At 42.5% G+C, this 22,582-nt stretch overlaps 1 protein-coding gene across 1 annotated transcript in view; it reads right to left on the minus strand.

Moving 5' to 3' along the window:
- The window catches only part of Eip63E (cyclin dependent kinase Eip63E), a gene marked incomplete at its 5' end in the record, with an annotated part of 709,236 nt that overhangs the window by 20,592 nt on the left and 666,062 nt on the right, over positions 1-22,582 (minus strand). The gene's annotated exons all lie outside the window — the stretch shown is intronic.

Below are 22,582 nucleotides of genomic sequence, written 5' to 3' on the forward strand. Positions count from 1 at the left end.
AGTGCAGCGTGCAACACTTATTTCATAAAGTTACAATGGAGCATAAGTAAGACAAGAGTGCGCAGTGTTAAGAGAATGGACTTCTGAGTGCAAATGACTAAGTTCAGTGCAAGACTTCATGAACAGTGTACTGCAAGTGCTTCAGGAAATCCTTCTTACTGTCAGAGTCTGAGAGGAGGCGGTTATTCATCGGGGGAGGCAGTGGCTGAATCGGTAGAGAGGATCGAATCCCAGCTGGGGCAAGGAACAGTTTAAGGATTTGAATTTCCTAAAAAGCAGACTTTCCTGATCAGCCAGATGACCCGCCGACATGTCACAAAAGTACCCCCGCTAATACCAGTACACCAGTCCTGTATGAGATAGCCCTAGCATGTATTCAATATGGTCGGTATTTGTTAGCACCGAAGTGGTGACATGTGGAGGTGTAGGAGGACTACTGGGCCTTGGGATAGGCCACTGCCCCCAAGAAATAGGCCCTGAGCCTTTGCCCAGAGTCGGACACACACACACAAAAAAAAAAAAAAGAGAGAGAGAGAGAGAGATGGCTAGGGACTTGCTGTAAGTACCCAGAATGTTTCATTTTGTACTGCACTGTATTTTCCATACTGTACTTACCTCTAACACCTCATTTCACTCTTTTATGTCCCATATTGGTGTGAATAGGGTATTAGGTGCTATGAATGTGCAGTAGGGAGGTATTTCTCTGAGTTAGGGTCCATAAGTACCAGTCCAGGGGCCAGGGACTTGTTCTAAGTACCCAGAATGTTTAATATTGTATAAACTCACCTCTAAAACCTAATTTTATGGTTCTTTTGCATTTATTTCAGTCTTTTATGTCCCTTATTGATGTGATTTGGTCTTAAATAGGTGCTATGCATGTCCAGAGGGAGTTGTATAGGTGTTTTTTCTGAGTTAGGGTCCATAAGTACAAGTCCAGGAGGCTGGTGCCCACTATCCGGACAGGACCACTTTCCAGACATGCCTTTGGCTCTATTACATCGGATAGTGGAGGGATTACTGTATATATATAAAGTATACCCCAGTTTAACTATGCAACAGAATAAGTAAAAACCCATCGTTAGGCAGGATGTCGTACATAGGGGTAGATTTAACACGTAAAGCATTAGGGATGTGTTTTCGAGCCTAGGGTTCCCCCCCCCCCCAACTGAGTCCTAAACCCACCCAAATGAGCCCAAAAACAAGTTTAAATGGCCAAACAGCTGTAAAAGAAGGTAAACTAAGCCTAACACCTGTAAAATAACTCATTAAAACCAACAAAGATAATCTGAAAACCATCAAATATAAGTTTGGAAAAAAAAAAATTTGGTAAAATATACCCCAAAATGACAATGTTCACCCCACCTATGGCTAAAACACATTAATCTCAGTCTAAAAACTGTTTATAAATCAAACTAAACACACAATTTTAGTCTAAAATAACATCAAAATCGGTAAAAGAAAATGAAAGCCCATCATTAAACCGGGGTTTGGCCATCGTTAGGTGAGGTATGGTGGTATTTCTACCCCCATCACTAAGCCGGGGTACTGCATCTAAGGGTATCGTATGTGAAGGTATACCCGTATAGAGAGAGAGAGAGAGAGAGAGAGAGAGAGAATGTATATATATAGTAATCCCTCCAATATCCGACGTAATAGAGCCAAAGGCATATCTGGATAGTGATCCTGTCCGGATATTGGGCTCCAGCCTCCTGGACTTGTACTTATGGACCCTAACTCAGAAAAACACCTATACAACTCCCTCTGGACATGCATTGCACCTATTTAAGACCCAAATCACACCAATAAGGGACATAAAAGACTGAAATAAATGCAAATGAACCATAAAATGAGGTTTTAGAGGTGAGTATATACAATATTAAACATTCTGGGTACAGTACAATCCCAGTTAACCGGATGGCTTGGGGAATTTACCTTCCCAGTTACAGATTTTTCCTGTATTTCTGATTTTCAAGTCAAATCTATACAAAGGCTATCACAGCAGTAAATACCGTTCAGGTACTCACCAGTCACATTAGGGGTTACACTAAGAGATTCCGCCTGAAAAACTGCCTTGTAAACACACACCATGGTCATAACACATGTGCGTGCAATGTCTAGCAATTTGCAGTACTGCAAACTGCACCAGTCCATTGTTTACCGAATTACTGTATTCATTATATGTACTGTACTCATAAAAATTGAAAAATAAAATAAAGAAATAAAAGCTTGAACATTTATTAGTGAACTGATGATGTGTTAAGACTGCACTGTAGAATTATCACGACACCTGTGCCCCCACGTGAGTTTTGTTTACGTTTCTGACCCCAATTGTTCTTCTTCCCCACCTGACCTCCATCACTCCACCCCTCACCCGCCACTCAGCTGTTTTGCATAAAATAAAATAAATGATGTACGTATGAAATGCAGGCATATTATTTATTTATTTTTCTTCCAACAAAGTACTTTCATTCCTATTGACATTTATATTCAGCCATTAGTGTTTTATAATGTTCGCCTTTTTCAAGTCTGTTGCATATGTCCAGCTTCTGTTTCAAGGTAAGCACGATACGCTTATGTTTAGTTTGCACTTTAGGCATTTTGGAGTGTGCAAATTACCGTCTATCAGAGGAACACAATAGCAAGAGAGCTTGTTTACTGTCTGGTGGCAAAAAGCAGACTGGTGATTTCTGGAGGGTGTGGAGGGGAAAGAGGGGAAGAGGAGGGGTGGTTAAGAGGATTTGCTAGGGATTTACATTAGCCGGAAATGCCTTCACCTCGCTTTGTCTGACTTCACGCAGCCTTGCATGACACGATCAAACGGCGGTTTGGCGGTCCATTCAAATTGGAGCATAGTTATAACTTACTGACATTTTTACCAGCCCTTGAATTTTCCCGTTTTTCTGAGTATTCCGTTTGTCTGGATACCGGATAGCTGGGATTGTACTGTACTTACAAGTCCCTGGCTCCTGGACTGGTTTGAACCGCCAGTTTGCAGTCCACAGTTAATCCTCTGCACTCTAAATTCTAATTTCTTAACACTGCACAACACTGTAAATTCCTGTGTGTTCTAGTGGCAAGGTATTGCAGTTTATTCACTGTTTATTCACAAAAAACAAGCACCCGTGGCTTGCACTGCTATAAGCATCTGCTCTCGATCGGAGTTTGGCTGTGATGTTGATGATGGCGAGGTAACAGAGTTGCCAGATCGCAACAGCTACATTACCAATATCCTCAACTTTCATTACCAAATTTAACTTTTCATTACCAAATTCGTAAAGCTAGCATTTATTCTTCACTAATTATATATACAAGTGGAAATACATGTGATCATTCTCCTTATAATTAACAGCATGTTGATATTTTCATGCTATGTAGGGTAGCAGATTAATCAGAGAAAGCAAACAATCCACCATCTCCATCCTGTGTATCCTCATACATGTGAAAAATCCATTTCGTAATTCAAATGAATTTTTCATTACCAAATTGGCCCACACTTGGTAATGAAAAATACCAAATGGCAACTCTGACAGGGGAAGGGGGAGGGGGAGGAAGGGAGGGGTGAAGGGACCATGGTGTAACAGCTGTTCGGCGCCACGCGGCAATTTCAAATTACGGGAGGGAAAAAAGTCAGATTGTTTTCGAATTTTTTGCAGTTCTTGGCCCATTTTGGGAATATTGGATCACGGGACGATTATGTCCGGTTAGTGGGGATGTTCGGATATTGGGCGTTCGGATATTAGAGGGATTACTTATATAGATATAGATATATATATATATATATATATATATATATATATATATATATATATATATATATATATATATATATATATATGTATACATATGCCAGGAAGAAGGAACCAAAGACAACAAGCCCACAATAACAGTTCCTTCCAAGAGAAAAACAAAATACAAGAGAGTGCCAAATTCAAGCTCTGATCATTTTGAGATGCTTGGACACACTGCGTCTGAAAGACTGGAGATCATAGCTAGCAGGAAATAAAGACAGAGGGAGACAGTTCCAGAGTTGACCTGTTGCATAAATGAAGGACTGGGAGTAACGGTTAACTCTTCCATTAGAGAGCTGGGCAGAAAAGGGATGAGAGTTTGCTGCTAGACGAGTGCTACACGCCCGTCGTAGAGGTGGAGGGATGCAAGCAGACAGTTCAGAGAAGCAGTGAACATTGAAGTATTTGGGGCTTTGGGGTAGTTCGACTTACTGAATTTTCTGACTAACCGGATATAAATGCAAACAAATTATATTACCCCCTCGAATAGTTGCAAATCATGTGACTACTTGTTTATTAGCATTAAACTAAAGAAGTATTTATAAAGCAATGAAAATAATATACAATTCAGTGCATGTAATATGCTAGGCTAGGATAAAAGGTTGCATAGGTGGAGATGTGCAACAGTCACTTAAGTAAAGTTCTGCATTTATTTACCTAACTTTACAATCAATAAAACTAAAATGGAACACTTGGAATATAATACACTAAAATGTAGCACTTGGAATATAAGAAACTAAAATGTAACCTTTTGAATGAACACCATGTCACACCTTTGTCAGGGTTTGTCTGACCTGAAATTCTGCCTTCTGCAGGGTTGATGTATCGAGGTTTAACTCTGTGTGTGTGTGTCTGTGCCTGTGTGTGTTTTTATATATACAGTACTCGACAAAAGTATTGTGCGCCTATGTCAAGGTGCGCAATACTTTTGGCAAAAAAAGAATCACCCTTTTTTGGGAGAAAAAATTTAGCCAGAAGTTCTGGGCGCTAACATGACGTCACAGCAGCCTAAGGCCTTACTGCGCGCTGGTTGGCTGGCACCTCAGTTGCCTGCAGGCTGCATGAGAAAGGGGAACCCGGTCGCTCCTCCCTCTCCTGTTGCGCCATTTTTTACCTAGTGACCCGCAGTATTTTGGCTTTCGCTACTTTAATATGGTCCCTACCATGAATTGTCTACTGAAATAATATCACAGATCATTGCTCTAAAGGAGGCAGGCCACCCCACGATGGAAATCAGTGATTTGGTTGGTGTGGCTCGGTCGACAGTGCGGAGGTGGTGTGCCCGTTACTGAGTGGAAAATAGTGGTGACGTTCCTACAAAGAAACCACGGTCTGGTAGGCCCAGGAAAACTTCCCCGAGGTCTGTTAATGTGCTAAAACGTGCAGTGGAGTCTAATCCTTGTGTGACTGCAAGGAGAATTAAGAAGAGCAACCCGGAAGTGTTTGGTGAGGTTTCAGTGCGCACTGTTTCTCGAAGAGTCTATGAACTTGGTTACACAAGCCACAGGCCTGTGAAAAAGCCTCTTCTTACACGTAACCAGCGACTTCGTAGGCTTGCCTTTGCTAACAAGTACCTTACCTGGGATGAGGACCAATGGTTGTCAGTGTTGTGGTCTGATGAGGCAACATTTACCATTACCTGTAATCGAGGAGCGCGCGTGCGACCTGCTTGATCCCCATTACGTGGAGAGCACAGTTAAACATCCTGATTCACTAATGGTATGGGGCTGTTTCTCACAGGAACTGCAGAGTGAATCAGGACGTTTACCCGGAGCTGCTCTGTGATCATTTACCCGAGTCCTTCGAGCGCACAGGTGCATGAGTGTTTCAGCAGGACGGTGCACCTGCTCATAAAGCCAAATCTGTCACCAACTGGCTTTGTGACTGCGAGGTCTCCTTCATGAAAGACTGGCCATGCAATAGCCCAGACCTCAACCCGATAGAAGTCCTCTGGTACCTCGAAAAGAAGAATCCCCAAGAGAAGGACGTGAGCTCTCTGCCTAAGCTGGAACCAGCCATTCATGAGTCCTGGGCAAGTATATCATCCCAGCACCTAAGGAACCTTGCCCTTTCACTTCCACGATGTCTCAGGTCCGTGAAGAAGCGCAAAGGAAACCCTACCAAGCATTAAAGGTAATTATAATGCATTATTTACATGTTTTTTCCATGGTTGAAAGGTTTGTTTTGTATGAGGGGCGCTGGGTGCGCAATGCTTTTGTCGAGCACTGTATATATATATATATATATATATATATATTATACATATATTTGGTGGCGACCATCATCCACTCACTTGATGTACTGGTGCCTACTTCTTCCTTAGCCTTTATCATTCATTTTCTGTGCCTGGTCTCCCCTCTTCCTATTTCTCCCATTTTTCCTGTCACTTCTTATTACTGTACTTTTCTTTCCTTTACAATTGGCTTTACATTGAGTGACAAGCCAAATGGTTTTCTGGAAACCACGAAACCATTTACAATGCTGGGTGGCAACCATATAACCAAACCATACGTGCTCCCTACGTGTCAACAAGTGGGTTGCTGGAGGGTTAGTGCCCCTCCCCGTGTAACAAATAACTCAAAGTCAAATGGCCACCCCTTACGGGATTATGGCATCTCGCAATACATAGATAGATAATAGATAGATAGATAAATATAGATAGATATAGATATGTATATATACAAACTTCACCGTGACGACATGTGTCAGAAATTTTATACACGTTTTTCTCTGATGAGTGTTAGTCTAAACACAACCAATACTAAATTTAAATAATACAAGTCTCTTAGAAAATTAGTGTATAATTAATACTCTAACTCACAAGTAATTATCTCCTTATATCCCAGCTAGTCCCCCCAATTTGGCCAAATCATAAAGGTTACTTAGCTAGACAGAGTCGGAATAACAGATGACGATGGGCATGAGGTCTTGGATGGTTTACCTGAGGCTTTCCAAGCATCCTTAGGTGTGCTAAATACAATGTGTGGCTTGAACAAGCTTCAGGAACAGAGTGAAAAAATGGCGAGTCTCTCTTGCCTCATAGGATTCAGAGATGCCAACTATTTACTAATTACAATTAGCTAAATACGGTGAATTACTTCAAGAAATATATAAGGAAAATCCAACTAAATTTAATCTTAGTTTTAAATAAAACTAAAGCCAAATATTCCCTTTATGTATGTGAATACAGTGATCCATCCACTATCCAACGTAACAGAGCCAAAGGCATGTCTGGAAAGTGGTCCCGTCCGGATAGTGGGCCCTAGCCTCCTGGACTTGTACTTTTGGACCCTAACCTAGCCTGACTCAGAAAAACACCTATACAACTCCCTACTGGGCATGCATAGCACGTATTTAAGACCCTATTCACACCAGTAAGGGACATAAAAGAGTGAAATAAATGCAAAGGAATCAGAGAATGAGGTTTTACAGGTGAGTATATACAATATTAAACATTCTGGATACTTACAACAAGTCCCTGGCTCCTGGACTGGCACTTATGGACCCTAACTTAGCCTAACTCAGATAAACACCTCCCTACTGGACATGCATAGCACCTAAGACCCTATTCGCACCAATAAGGGGCATAAAAGTGTGAAATGAGGTTTTAGAGGTAAGTATGGGAAATACAGTACAATATGAAACATCTGGGTACTTACAACAAGTCCCTGGCCATCTCGATGAATAACCCGCCTCCTCTCAGACTCTGACAGTAAAAGGAGTACATGAAGCACCTGCAGTACAGCATACATGAAGTCTTGCACTGAACTTAGTCATTTGCACCCTGAATTCTATTTTCTTAACACTACGCACTCTAGTCTTACTTGCACTCCATTGTACCTTAATGAAATCAGTGTTGCACTCTGCACCTAAGTCTTTGCACTCAGAAATCCATTTTCTTAACATTGCACACTCTAGCCTAATTTGCACTCCATTGTAAGTTAATAAAATCAGTGTTGCACTCTGCACTTAAGTCTTTGCACTCAGAATTCTAATTTCTTAACATTGCTCACTGTTTTTTTCACTGCACAACACTGTAAATTCCCGTGTCATCTAGTGGCGAGTTCTTGCTGTTTATTCACTGTCAGAGTCTGAGAGTAACTGATGCAGGTGGCCTAGGGACGCACTGCTGGGACATGGTGATGGACTACCCACTGCAGATGACTTTGAAGACAAGCGCAAACTCACGTCCAGTGGCGACTTCACCATGCCTGATGAGGTGGGCTGTGGCTTGGAGGATGAGGGCCTGTCTTGGGGAGGCAATGGTGTGGAGCCAGGGCTGGGCACAGCGGGGGTCACGGATCTGAAAAAGCTGTCAATGGTTGACTGACGCAAGGAACGACGATTTTGGCGGTTAATGATGCGCTGCCTGAAAGCACGCACGTCCTCCACAAGTCCCAAGGGCCCCATCTCCATGTCGCAGTCTGGGTGTTCCAGGTAGTCCAGAACGAACTCTAGGTGTTCCTAGAGTGCGCTCAGCTTGGGGATGGCTGGCGTAGTGTCACACTGAGAGGAATCCGCATCATCGTTGCTGTCCTCGGTGGAATCTTCAAGCTGGGTACTGACACCTGCAACTAAAGATATGATCTCGATATCAGACATGGTCTGATACCCAGGACTGCCCTCGTCATCATCCAACCACTCATGCACTTCGTCCACATCAACATCGTCGCCATGAGCACGTAGACGTGCATGGAAGTCATCAACGTCGAAACCTAGAAAATCATGCTCCACATCCGTTCCGAGAAGCAGACGAGACAAACCATTTTCCAGAATCTTGACAGGGACTTCCTTCCATGCACTGGCCCAGTTGTAGATTGCAGATTTGATGTTGTAGCGGCGAAGGTTTTCCAAAGTTCGCTGGCCTCGCGTGTCCCGTCCCTCCCTGCGCTCGCCCTTGTCCTCGAGAACAACCATCACCTCGTCCAGGAACTTCCTTTGGTACAGCCTCTTCGTTGCCATGATCACTCCTTGGTCCATAGGTTGGATGAGAGCAGTCGTATTAGGTGGCATAAACATGCACCTACTGCGGTTATTCTCAGCCATCAACTCCTTGTTGCACGGGTGGGCAGGTGCATTGTCCAAGAGAAGGAGGGCCTTTACCTGGTCGAACAGGATTCCCAGTTTCTCCGTCTAGTAATGGATGACCTCTTTGACAAAATGGCGGTGGAACCTGTCTTTGAAGATCTTGGCTGTGAACCAAGCCTTCACAGAATGGTACCAAACGACAGGCAGGACATCCATCACCCCACAAAGACACCGAGGCTGCTTTGCACAGCCAGCAATAATGGGCTTGAGCTGGTGCATGCCATTAGCACTGGCACAACACAAAGCAGATATCCATTGCTTGGAGAGCTTGCGGCCATGTACATGTTTCTCCGTCTCCTCGGCTAGAATGTTTGTTGGCAATGAACGATAATAAACCAGTTTCATCAGCGTTGTAGACTTGACCGAAAGTGAGGCCCTTCCTGTTGATCAAGCCCATCACCTTGTGCCAAAACTCCTCTACTCAATCCTCGTTGGCGTCCAAAGCTTTGCCATGGGCTTTACAGTTGGTAAGACCATGCTGTAACTTGAATGCGAAGAGCCAACCCTCGCAAGCCTTGAAGTCTGAGGTGTCGTGAAGCCTTGCGAACTTCTCAGCAGCAACCTTCAGCTCTGTGCCAGGCACCAGCACACCAGAAGCATGTTGCTGTCTATACCAAATCAACGTGGAGCGGTCAACTTCTGCATACCGGGGAGTAAACACCATCTTCCTCTCCACGTTGCGTTTGCTCTTCAGTGAGAAGTCAGCCGTGTACTGCATGAGTTTGTCACGGGATCTCTTGATATCAATGTAGATCGGGCCAGGTTGAAATCACGGAGGATGTGTAAGGTCGGCCATCCCATGTCCACCTTGTTCAATATCTCCCTCTTCTTCTCCGGAGTCAAAACAACTCGCTTCCTCTTCTCAGGCGGCGGGGCCATCATCACACACACGAAGAAGAGGCAGGAGAGCAGCAGGAGAGCCTGCAACAGGTAGGACACCACCACAAAAGCAAGCACATGGGCAGCCATGGTGACAAGCGTGCACTCACAAGTAACAGGCTGTAAGTGGGGAGGATTCAGGGTGCTCTAGCGGATGGCACCAGAACTATGCACCAAAACACAGCTGGTCTCTGCTGTGCGCCAAGTTTAAATTATGGTGGGAAAAAAGTCGGATTTTTTTTTTTTCCTTTTTTTTTTGCGATTTTGGAGCAATTTTGGGATTATTAAGTCCCAGGACCAAAATGTCCGGTAAGTGGGAGTCTGGCAAGTACAGGGATTACTGTATTAATCCTTCCTACGTTTTTCTCATCAGGATACAAGTCATCCTACCATGCAGGCGCAGTTAGGTCAATGGAAGATTCTTAGGTATTTACATGTATTTACAATATAGTTGTCCACAAGGGTGAAACGAAGTAGCAGTTAATTTATTAATAATAGGAATTATTAAACATAACTAGAATGCAATCTCTGGGCTATAAAACTGCTTGAATTAGTCATTAACACTCTCTGGGTGTTCCTCTGCTTTTAACAGGGACAACTATTTTAAAAAGTAAAGAGCAAAACCGCTCTGGGGGAAGATATTTCCCACAACGTGTATCCAAAATAACCACAGGAGAAATGAAAGGAGCGACAGTGAGTAATTTCGTATATTACATCTTCAGACAGAGTGATACAGAAACATAAAAGGTAGAGGTCTTTTATGCTCACCCACAGCAGGGAGTGGCACACAGAACAAAAGATGACCTGAATTAAAATTGATCAATACACAGAACAACAGGTACCTGACTTTTTACCTTAGGGATGCACCTGAAAAGAGGGGTAAATACTGTGGCTTAACTCGTGCACTACCGCAGCAGGGAGTGGCACACAAAACAAAGGATGACCTGAATTAAATATTAGCGATGCACAGAACAATGGGCACATGACTTTTTTTCTTTAAGGATGCACCTGACAGAAGGGGGTAAATACTGAGGCTTAACTTAAGACCTACTACTATAGAGGATTAATGCTAGGTGTGTCCCACATGGGTATGACTGTACTACCAGGAGACGATAAGGAACAATCAATTGTTAGTCTGGGGGGTACTGCTTTAAAATTGATTCAGTTAACAACTTATCATACTTAAAGTGGCCATAGCACATGTTTACATTCTTTTCATATGTGCCGAAAATTAGGCAAGATTCTATCACATTTCTTTCATCAAAGCGTTTTGATCTTGCTAGAACCTCATGGCCTACCTAGTCAATATGGTGATCACTGGATGCTTTGTGCTGAAATAAACCACTAATCTGTTGGGCTGTCCTTACACTATAATTTTGTTGTCCAAATCCTTTCCAGATTGTCCTACGTAAAATTTGTCACAGCTTTTACACGGGATTTTGTAAACAACCCCTGAATTACTAAATGGGCTTGATGAGGATTTTTTTTACAGTGTTCTAATATTTGAATACTACTTGTGCATTAAATTTCTTCTGGATGTGAACAATAAGTTTCTTCAGGATGTGAACAACATCAAGAAAGTTTTCACAGAAGGGGTGGACAAGGGTTCTTTGCATATTCTGGCGATTTGGCTTACTAGTTTTCCCGTCAAAGAATAATTTCTTGGCTGCATTGTGGCACTGAGTTTGTATACTTGGTGGATATTTTAACTTTACTTCAATGCTCTGAATCATTTTTAGCTCATCTAAAAATTCTGGGTCTGAAATTCTATATGCTCTCAAGTACATGGATATGAACACAGACCTTCTTACATTAATGTGAGGGTTTGAATAATACAGTATAACTTTTACATCCAAAAATGGCAGTTCATTATCCATTTCTACCTCATGAGTAAACTTCATCGATGGAACTAACGAATTTAATTTCAGGAGAAACTCATTAAAGGGAAGACTGTTAGTCAAGAAGCACAGGATATCATCAATGTATCAGAGACAAACTATGTTTTGCTCCTTTCAATGTTTCTCAAAACATTCCACGTAAATATCTTCCAGAACTAGAGAAAGGGGATTAACCATACTAAATTTTTGTGTGTAATATCTGCCTTCAAAGGTAAAAGATGAGTTTACAATGCACAATTCAATTAGCTTGATGATGTTTTCAGAAGGAATATCATCAATGTTACTACCCAGAATGCTTGGCATAAAAGTTAAAACATCATCAACAGGGACATTTGTGAATAATGATTTAACATCAAAGCTAACTAATTTGTAGGGGTACATGACATTTAGGGATTTTAACTTCCTTACCAAATCCCCATTGTTTTGTACAAATGAATTGGAGATACAACCTACAACAGGGGACAACAGTATTACAAGCCGCTTTCAGAGCTGCACCTTAACCTGTCCTAATGCGCCGGTACATCCTGCGGATCATCCAAAGAAACGTCGACTGTGGCACTTTGGAGCTGCAGATTGGGAGGCTCTCAGGCAGTACTTCTTTGATTTTCCCTGGAATGATTATTGCTTCCATGGCCAGGAGCCATCCGATTGTGCCTTGCACATTACAGAGGTTATTCTCTCGGGCATGGAAGTATACATTCCCTACTCGTATCCGTTGACTAGTGCAAAAAAGCCTTGGTTTAATTGCGCTTGTTCTAATGCTGTCCACAACAAGCAAAAGGGCCAATGAAAGGTATCAGAACCAACCCACCCCTGAATCACATTTTTTTTTATGCTTCTGCCTGGAATCGTGCTAAGTCTGTTTTTCGCTCTGCTAAAAATAATTTCATCCGTACTAAATGCTCTCAACTCTCCAACTCAAATTCTTCCCGCTCCTTCTGGCACCTTGCCAAAAACCTTTCTAACAACTTTACCTCATTATCCTTCCCTCCTCTTTTCTGCTCTGATGGTTCTGTAGCTATTTCTTCTACTGATAAAGCAGATCTCTTCACTGAGACTTTCTTCTCCAATTCCACCTTAGACGATTCTGGTGCTGTTCCTCCATCACTTCCCTTGTCTGACTTCCTCATGGCTGACATTAAAATTTCTTCAGCTGATGTATTTTCTGCCATCACTGGCTTTAATACTACCAAGGCATATGGGCCTGATGGAGTCCCTCCTGTTGTCCTCAAGAACTGTGCTTCTGTGCTTACACCCTGCCTAGGTAAACTCTTTCGTCTTTGTCTATTAACTTGTACCTTTCCTTCCTGTTGTAAGTTTATTCACATTCAGCCAGTCCCAAAGAAGGGTGACCATTCCCAACATTCTAAGTATCGTCCAATTTCTTTATCTTCCTCTCAAAAATTTTCAAGTCAATTCTTAACAGCAAAATTTTAAAGCATCTTTCCTATTACAACCTTCTTTCTGATTGTCAGTATGGGTTCCATCAGGGACGCTCCACTGGCAATCTTCTCACCTACCTTTCAGACTCCTGGTCATCCTCCTTTCGGGACTTTGGCGAAGCTTTGCCATTGCACTTGACATGTCAAAGGTTTATGATTGAGTCTGGCATAAGTCTTTAATTTCCAAACTGCCTTCTTACGGTTTCTATCCTTCTATCTGTGCCTTTATCTATAGATTCCTTTCTGGTCGTTCTATAGCCGCTGTTGTAGATGGCCATCATTATTCTCCTAGATCTATCAACAGTGGTGTTCCTCAGGGCTCTGTCCTATCACTAACTCTCTTCCTTTTATTCATCAATGACCTTCTAAGCTGTACATCTAACCCTATCTACTCGTACACTGATGACTCCATCCTTCACCTTTCCACTCGGTTCCCACAACATCTATCTCGCCAGTTACTTCAACTAACAAGGGATGAGGCTATGGCACACCTAATATCTGACTTGGCTCGTATCTCTGACTGGGGTAGGAGTAATCTTGTTGTTTTTTATGCATCAAAGATTCAGTTCTTACACCTATCAACCCGACAAAATCTTCAACAGGGGTACCCACTAATGTTTAATAATATTCAGCTCAAGCCAGCATCATCCTTGAACATGTTTGGGGTTTCATTCACTCAGAACTTATCTTGGAAAGTTCATATTACATCTCTTGTAAAATCTGCTTCCAAGAGATTTGATGTGCTAAGCCGATCCCATTCTTCTTTACCCCTGCACAGTTGTTGACTCTATACACAGGTTTTTTCTGACCCTGAGTAGAGTACCACTCTCATGTGTGGGAAGGCTCCTCACACACAGCTCTTCTCAACAGAGTGGAGTCAAAACTTTTCATCTCATTAACTCTCCTCCTCTTACTGGCTCCCTTCAACCTCTGTCTCTTCGCTGCACTGTTGCATCTTTATCTTTTTTCAATCGCTACTTCAACGGTCACTGCTCCTCTGAACTGTCTGCTTGCATCCCTCCACCTCTATGATGGGTGCATATCACCCATCTAGCAGCAAACTCTCATCCCTTTTCAGTCCAACGCTCTAATGCATGAGTTAACTGTTACGCCCAATCCTTCATTTATGCAACAGGTCAACTCTGGAACTGTCTCCCTCCATCTGTATTTCCTGCTGCCTATGATCTCCAGTCTTTGAAACATTGTGTGTTCGGGCATCTCGAAATGTCCGACCTTGAATATGGCTCTCTCTTGTATTTTGTTTTTCTCTTGGAAGGAACAGTTTGAGGGCTCGTGGCCTTTGGCTCCTTCTTCCTAGCATTAAAAAAAAAAAAAAAAAAAAAAAAATACAGAGCTTACGACTGGCCTGATGGGGTTGTTTGGCTTACGTGAGATCAAGATAGACACAATTTGCTCACCCTCCTTCTCTCTCTTGTATGACATCTATTACGCTACTATGGAAACTTAATAGGTTACTAACACAAGATCTTCCTTCCCTAAAACCAAATTGTCTGGGTGTTTACTTCATTTTCCTCTAAATACTTTATCCATCTTTATCTAATAATTTTCTGACAGATTTTACAAAAACACTAGTAAGTGATACAGGCCTGTTATTAAGTGGATCTTCCCTATCTCCTGCCTTGAAGACTGGCACAATATTTGCTTTCTTCCAGTCTTTAGGTAACTGTCCATTTTCCAGAAAGCTATTAAGCCCTAAAATAATAACGGGATCGATCATTCCTTTATGAGGATTATGCTAGATGCCAAATGTGATCGACAGAGAAGCGTTTGTAAAAAACTGCGGATGCTAGGCTTCGGCCTGATTGTGACGTATACTGTTGCACACCAATGAGAACTAAGTCCTGAGTAGGGAGGGGGGGAGGATCCAGGCCCCCATTCATGGTGGGGGAGGGGTGATTCCCCCTCTGCACTCTTGCCACCTTCCTCAACCCCAATACCTTTGTTCCCTCTACCCCTCCCTCGCCTCTGACCGCCTCCTGCTCCCTTACTCCCCCTCCCCCACCATCCTCCATTATGCCACTTTGGTTTCCCCACCTTTCCCCCCCCCTCCCTGTCTCCCTGGGGAGGGTTATATCCCTCCAATCCACCCTCCACATCCCTGTACTCCCTCTCTGCCTGTCCTCTTTGTCTTGTGGTATCTGTCTCCCACCTCTATACCCCTGTACCACCCCTCCAGGCCTCTCCCCACCCCACCCCTACCCCCAGTAGTATGCTGTCTGCTTACCTCTCCCCTCCCCCCCGCCTAGAGCATTATACGTCATTGTTACTATTCATGTCGCGTGCTTTCGTTCAATACCGGATTATTGTTTGTGTAATTGCATACACTGATGCACAAAACACAGAAGGTATATTTTTTATTTTGACAGCTACACAGCTATGAGGGACGGGGATGGGGAGGGAAGGTGGGGAGGGAAGGTGGGGAGGGGAGAACTGTTGGGGAAGAAGGGTGTTGGAAGTGAGGAACAGACATAAATATTTTGCATGCTATTGTTTGAAAAAAAAAAAAAGAGCTGGAAAATTCTGAAGGAGGGTAGAGGCAGAGGGGGGGTAGCTCTAGCTTTTTTTTTCCCCTTGAAATTCTTACAGCTACTTGATTTGACAGCTCTGAGGGGAGGGGAGGGGGGGGAAGGGATGAGGAGAGAGCAGATGGTGGAGTGTGTGAGTAGCTCCAAGAACAAGATTTTGCATGCTTTTGTTGTTTTTCTTTTTTTGACAGCTACACAGCTATGAGAGAAGGGGATGGGGGAGGAAAGATGGGGAGGGGAGAAGTGTTGGGGGGGAAGGGTGTTGGAAGTGAGTGAGGAACACCAACATAATTATGGTGCATGCTATTGTTTGGGAAAAAAAAAAAAAAAAAAAAAAAAAAAAGATGGAAAATTCTGAAGGGTGGGGGTAGGGGGGAGGGGGGATGGAAGAAAGAGAGGGGGGGGTGATGGGAGTAGGTGAGGAAGGTCATGGGACGGGAGGAATGAGGGAGGGACGGGGTGGGAGAGCACAGAAAACTGGAGTTGCCCCGTCTGGAAGGGTAACTTTTTTCAACTTTGAAAGGCTATTGCTCATGAACCAGTTGGTCTAAAATGCTCTAGTTTGCGGCATACAGTGTGTAAATTCAAGCTCTAAACCTTGGGCATAAAACTTTTTACTACTGTAAAAGTAAAAAAATCAGCTCCATATACAGTACAGTGAGTCCTCGAAATATGAAAGGGATAGGGACCAAAAAAAACTTTCGTAATCCGAAATTTCGTATATTGGAACGATTTCCCCCATTGGAATATACATATAAAGGTGGAGGGATGCATTCCAGGACCCCACTGGACCCCCCACTTAAACTTTACCCCTCCTATTTAGAAGTATGCAATACATGTACACAGTACTATACTATTGTACAGACATAAAAAAATAACTCATACAACTAATTATTGTAGTACTAGTACACTGTACAGTTAAATATAGACCAGTGCTGCGGCTGGAGATTCGTGTCATTGATATGGTGCTAAGTCACATGGTGGGACCCTATCACTCCTCTGGTACTTCCTCGACTGGTGCAGGTGTTTCTGAAGCTGTTGATGGTCCAATTTCCTCTCCAGAGTCAGAGTATGGTGCTGTTTCTTCTTGGCAGCTGGTTCCCCGGAAGCTGGGATCATGCAGGGCACTTGGGAGGCATGGCAAAAATACGAAACGAGAACAGTGAAAAACTGCGTAATGTACAGCGAAACTGAGAGGAGAAGACGGACGTGACTCAACTGGGAAGCACGTGAAAATGTGTTTACCTGAGAAGGGTTAGTTCGTTTTCTCGCCGCAAGCGAGCGCAGTGCTGTGCAGCATGCCTATTTTGAATTTTTCATATTTCCTCTCATATCGTTTTCATACCATCGAGACAGATACTTTCGTATTGTAAAATTTGTCCTACATTCATTGCTTTCGTACCATCGGAAATTCGTACATCGAGTTTCATATTTCGAGGACTCACTGTACAGGTTTTCAGGGAAGTTCGGTTGATCAAATTGCGCATCCTAGGGGTTAACCCATGGATTGCAAGCCACAGCTGAGGATGGGTAGCATCATGTTGCGAGCCACAGCTCAGGCTGTGCTGGCTGTGCATCACTGTAAACAACTTGACCCCCAAGCAAACTTACGCATGGCGCTATGCAAAGATGAAGAGAGAGATCTTTTTTCACCAGATGATGCCCTGGATGTTTATCTTCAAGTTTATAATAAACAAAAAAAAAAAAAAAAATTGATTTTTTTTTTTTCATTTTTTCACTACTCCTGTATGTAAATTTATGCAAGGCCCTAGGCAAAGACAGAAAAAGCTTTTTTTTTTTTTTTTTTTTTTTTACCCACCAGATAATGCCCTGGATGTTTAAGTTTATAATAAACACAAACTAAAAAAAAAAAAAAAAAAATCCTTCAATTTTTGTGCACCACGGGGTGGGACACGAAAAAGTAACTGCGCAATCCATGGGTTTAATAATGACATAACTAGGCCACACTAATTGGTCAGCACATTCTTTCAGGATCCGTCCAGCCACACTGTCTGGTCTCATTGCTTTCCTCACATCCAAGTCCTTCATTAGTTGTAGCACCCTCATTCATGTCAACTGCAATTTCCACCATTCTCATCATCCTGGATTCCATTTCAATTTCCCTAAATTCTTCATTTAACCCATACACTGACTGCAGCTTGTTGTTCATTATTCTGCACAATTCTTCTCTTTTCTAAGTTGCATCTCCATCCCTCAATTGTATCATACTGTCCTTAATTTTCTCACCATCCACTCACTCAATATAGTGCTGCTCTCAGGTGTCTGCCCTTTCCTCTCCTCCATCCTTCTTTCCTTCCATCCTCTTCTGTCTTTGTTTCCTTCATCCTTTCCTTGTCCTTCTGCCTATGGGTAACTTTACACTCCCTCTTCTGTCTTACTTTCCTTCATTCTCTCCTCTTCCTTCTGCCCGTGGGTGATTCTACACTGACTGACAAGCCAAATGGTTTCCTGTACACCAGGAAACAATTTGCTACGCTGGGTGGTAACCACATAACCAAATCTTGGTGCCTGGTGGTTCAGTTGGTAATTGCAGCGCTCCAATCGGATTGAACCGGTGAAGGTTTATATCCAAGGGATGGTTGGGGTTACTGCTCACTTAATGCCACTCTGGGATGAGTGAGGCTGGTCACTCTCATCTTAATGTCAGGATCAATGTGCCTAGTCCCGGGCTCCTACGCTTCACATGGGGCAACATAGGATTGGATAATGGATGGATGGATGAATTTTCATTTTACCATTTACAAACCTATAAAATAGTTTAGGTTCTTTTTTACATTTATTTACAAAATCTTTTTTGTATTTCCTTTCCTTCTCTCTCTTCACCCTTACATATTCATTTCTTACCTGCTTGTATTTCTCCCAAATCCTTTCACTATACCTTCTTACTTTATTCCATGCTCCTTTTCTTGCCTCACATGCCATTCTACACCTATTGTTAAACCATTCTTTCTTCCAATTTTGGGACATATTTGGTAACTCCTGTTTTATATATTTCTATCAAAAAATTAAATTTCTCATCAACATTTGCAATCTCATTCATTTTGCTCCAGTCTACTCATTGGAAAAAGTTTCTCAGGGAAGCAAAGTCTGCTTTCCCATAATAATATCTATTTTCTCTGTGTTTTTTAATCTCTGTCTCCTTCCCTTACTCCCAACACTTCCATCTCAATAACCAGATGATCACTTTTACCAAAGGGTCATTGGTAGGTTATGTTCTTCACATTGTTTGGGTCCTTTGTGAATACCAAGTCATGCCTTGATGGTTTGCTGTCTCCTCTATTTCTTGTATTTTCTTTCATTAATTGAGTTAACATGTTTTCCATTACCAATTCCATCAATTTATTTCCCCATGATTCTTATTGTTCCCAGCATCCATACTTCCCCAATGAACTTCTCTACAGTTAAAATCCCCCATGATCATTATTCTATTCCTTCGTTCAAGTAACATCTTTAGCATTACTGTATTCTTTTTTTTTTGCTAGGAAGAAGGAAATAAAGGCCACGAGCCCGCAATAATCGTTCATCTCCAAGAAACAAAATACAAGAGAAAGCCAAATTCAAGATTCGATCATTTCGAGATGCCTGGACACACTGCGTTTGAAAGACTGGAGATCATAGCTAGCAGGAAATACAGACAGAGGGAGACAGTTCCGGAGTTGATCTGTTGCATAAATGAAGGACTGGGAGTAACGGTTAACTCTTGAATTAGAGAGCTGGACAGAAAGGAGATGAGAGTTTGCTGCTAGATGGGTGCTACGCGTCCGTCGTAGAGGTGGAGGAATGCAAGCAGACAGTTCAGAGGAGCAGTGACCACTGAAGCAGCGATAGAAAAGAGATGATGATGCAATAATGCGGCAAAAGAGACAGAGGTTGAAGGAAGGCAGTAAGAGGAGGAGAGTTAATGAGACGAAAAACCATTGACTCCACCCCATTGAAAAGAGCTGTATGTGGGGAGTCTCCCCACACATGAGAGTTGTACTCCATACAGGACGGATAAAACCCCTGTACAGAGTCAACAATTGTGCAGGGGTAAAGAAGGAACGGAGATGGCTTAGCATACCTAACCTCTTGGAAGCAGATTTTACAAGAGATGTAATATGATCTTTCCAAGATAAGTACCGAGTGAATGAAACCCCAAGCATATTCAAGGATGATGCAGGATTAAGCTGAATGTTATTAAACATTAGTGGGTACACATGTGGAAGATTTTGTCGGGTTGATAGGTGTAAGAACTGAGTCTTTCATGCAATACAAACAACATGATTATTCTTACCCCAGTCAGACATACGAGCCAAGTCAGACATTAGGTGTGCCATAGCCTCATCCCTTGTTTGTTGAAGTAACTGCTGAGATGGACGTTGCGGGAACCGAATGGAAAGGTGAAGGGTGGAGTCATCAGCGTACGAGTGGACAGGGTTAGATGTATAGCTTAGAAGGTCATTGATGAATAAAAGGAAGAGAGTACGTGATACGACAGAGCCCTGAGGAACACCACTGTAGATAGATCGAGGAGAAGAACGATGGCCATCTACAACAGTGGCTATAGAACGACCAGAAAGGAAGCTAAAGGTGAAGGCACAGATGGAAGGATAGAAACCGTAAGAGGGCAGTTTGGAAATTAAAGACTCATGCCAGACTCAATCGAAAGCCTTTGAGATGTTAAGTGCAATGGCAAAGCTTTTGCCAAAGTCCCAAAAGGAGGATGACCAGGAGTCTGAAAGGTAGGTGAGAAGATCGTCAGTGAAGCATCCCTGATGGAACCCATACTGACGGTCAGAAAGAAGGTTGTGATAGGAAAGATGCTTTAAGACTGAAAACTTTTGAGATACAGGATGTTAAAGCAATTGGACGATAGTTGGAGGGTTGGGAATGGTCAAACTTCTTTGGGACTGGCTGAATGAGAGCAAACTTCCAGCAAGAAGGAAAGGTACAAGTTGACAGACAAAGGTGAAAGAGTTTACCTTGGTAAGGTGTATGCACAGAAACACAGTTCTTGAGGACAACAGGAGGGACTCCTTCAGGCCCATATGCCTTGTTAGCATTGAGGCCTGAGATAGGAGAATATACATCAATTGAAGAAATTTTAATGTCAGCCATGAGGAAGTCAGAGGGGGGAAATGATGGAGGAACAGCACAGGAATTGTCTAAGGTGGAATTGGAGGAGAAAGTCTCAGTGAAGAGATCTGCTTTATCAGTAGAAGAAAAAGCTACAGAACTTTCAGAGCAGAAAAGAGGAGGGAAGGATGATGAGGCAAAGTTGTTAGAAAGGTTTTTGGCAAGGTGCCAAATGGAGCGGGAAGAATTTGAGTTGAGAGCATTTAGTACGGATGAAATTATTTTTAGCAGAGCGAAGAACAGACTTTGCACGATTCTGAGCAGAAACATAAAAATGATATGATTCAGGGGTGGGTTGGCTCCGGTACCTCTTATAGGCCTTGTCCTTGTTGCAGACAGCATTAGAACAAGCATGATTCAACCAAAGATTTCTCACATCAGTCAAAGGATATGAGAAAGGAATGCATGCTTCCATAACCAAGAGAATAACCTCCATAATGCGCAAGGCACAATCGGATGGCTCCCGACCACAGAAGCAATAATCATTCCAGGGAAAATCAAAGAAATAGTGCCTGAGGGCCTCCTAATCTGCAGCTCCGAAGTACCACAGTCGACGTTTCTTTGGAGGGTCCACAGGCCTTACCAGAGCGATAAGACAGGTTAAGGTAATAAGGTTGTGATTGAAGGAGCCCAAAAGAGAGAAAAGATTAACAGTGAAAGCAGAAGGATTAGTTGTAAGGAAGAGGTCAAGTATGTTGGAGCTCTCTCCAAGGCGGTCAGGGATATGAGTAGGGTGCTGTACAAGCTGCTCCAAGTTATTAAGGATAGAAAAGATGTAGGCTTGTTCACCAGGTGGATCAGTGAACGTAAAGGAGAGCCAAAGGTGGTGGTGAACACTGAAAACTTCTAGAATGGAGATTTCAGAGAAAGGAGAAATGGACAGAATGTGTTCAATCGTAGAAGACTGTCAAAGAATTTTTGATAGTCAGTAGAATTAGGGGATAAGTAAAGAGCGCAGATATATTTAGTCAGAGAATGACAAGAAAGCCGAAGCCAAAGTGCTGAGAATTCAGAAAAACCGAGTTCAGGAACACGAGAGCAAGATATGTCATTTCGTATATATATATATATATATATATATATATACACAACACCCACCTTTGGCTTTGAAATGAGTATAGAGAAAGTAGGAGGATACAGAAAAGGGTTTGCCGTCAGTTGCCTCAGACAGCTGAGTCTCAGTTAGGAAAAGAAGGTGAGGTTTGGAGGAGGAGAGGTGGTGCTCAACAGAGCAAAAGTTAGAGGAATGGCCACGAATGTTGCAGAAATGAAGAAGAAGTGAGTCAGACAGTGGTTTCAGGCAGCTCGGGTCATCACCAGGAGAGGGGCGGAAGGTGGGGACATTTATAATGGATTCTCTTATTAACTGTTCATAATCTACTTCTGTCCATGTCCTAGTTTGGGGGGCATATAAAATATTACATCTATTTTTTTCTCAATAACAGTCCCCTATTTCCATTCCCAAAAGTTCAGCTGTGGTATTACACACTTCAGTAAGTTCTGTTCTTAACCCGTGGACTGTGCAATTACCTTTTTTATCCTACCCTGTGGTGTGCAAAATATGAGGGAAAAAATTTTTTTTTTTTAGTTTTTGTTTACTATAAACTTGAAGATAAAGATCCAGGGCATCATCTGGTGAAAATAAAAAAAAATCTCTGTCTCTGTCTTTGCGTAGGGCCAAATGTATGTTTACTGGCAGGAGTAGCGTGAAAAAAAAAAAAAAAAAAAAAATTGTTTTTTGTTTATTATAAACTTGAAGATAAACATCCAGGGCATCATCTGGTGAAAAGAAAAAAATCTCTCTC

This window comes from Coenobita brevimanus, chromosome 23 (genome assembly GCF_032717465.1).
Source record: "Coenobita brevimanus isolate Jiangsu-jjx chromosome 23, ASM3271746v2, whole genome shotgun sequence".
Classification (NCBI taxonomy): Eukaryota; Metazoa; Arthropoda; class Malacostraca; order Decapoda; family Coenobitidae; genus Coenobita; species Coenobita brevimanus.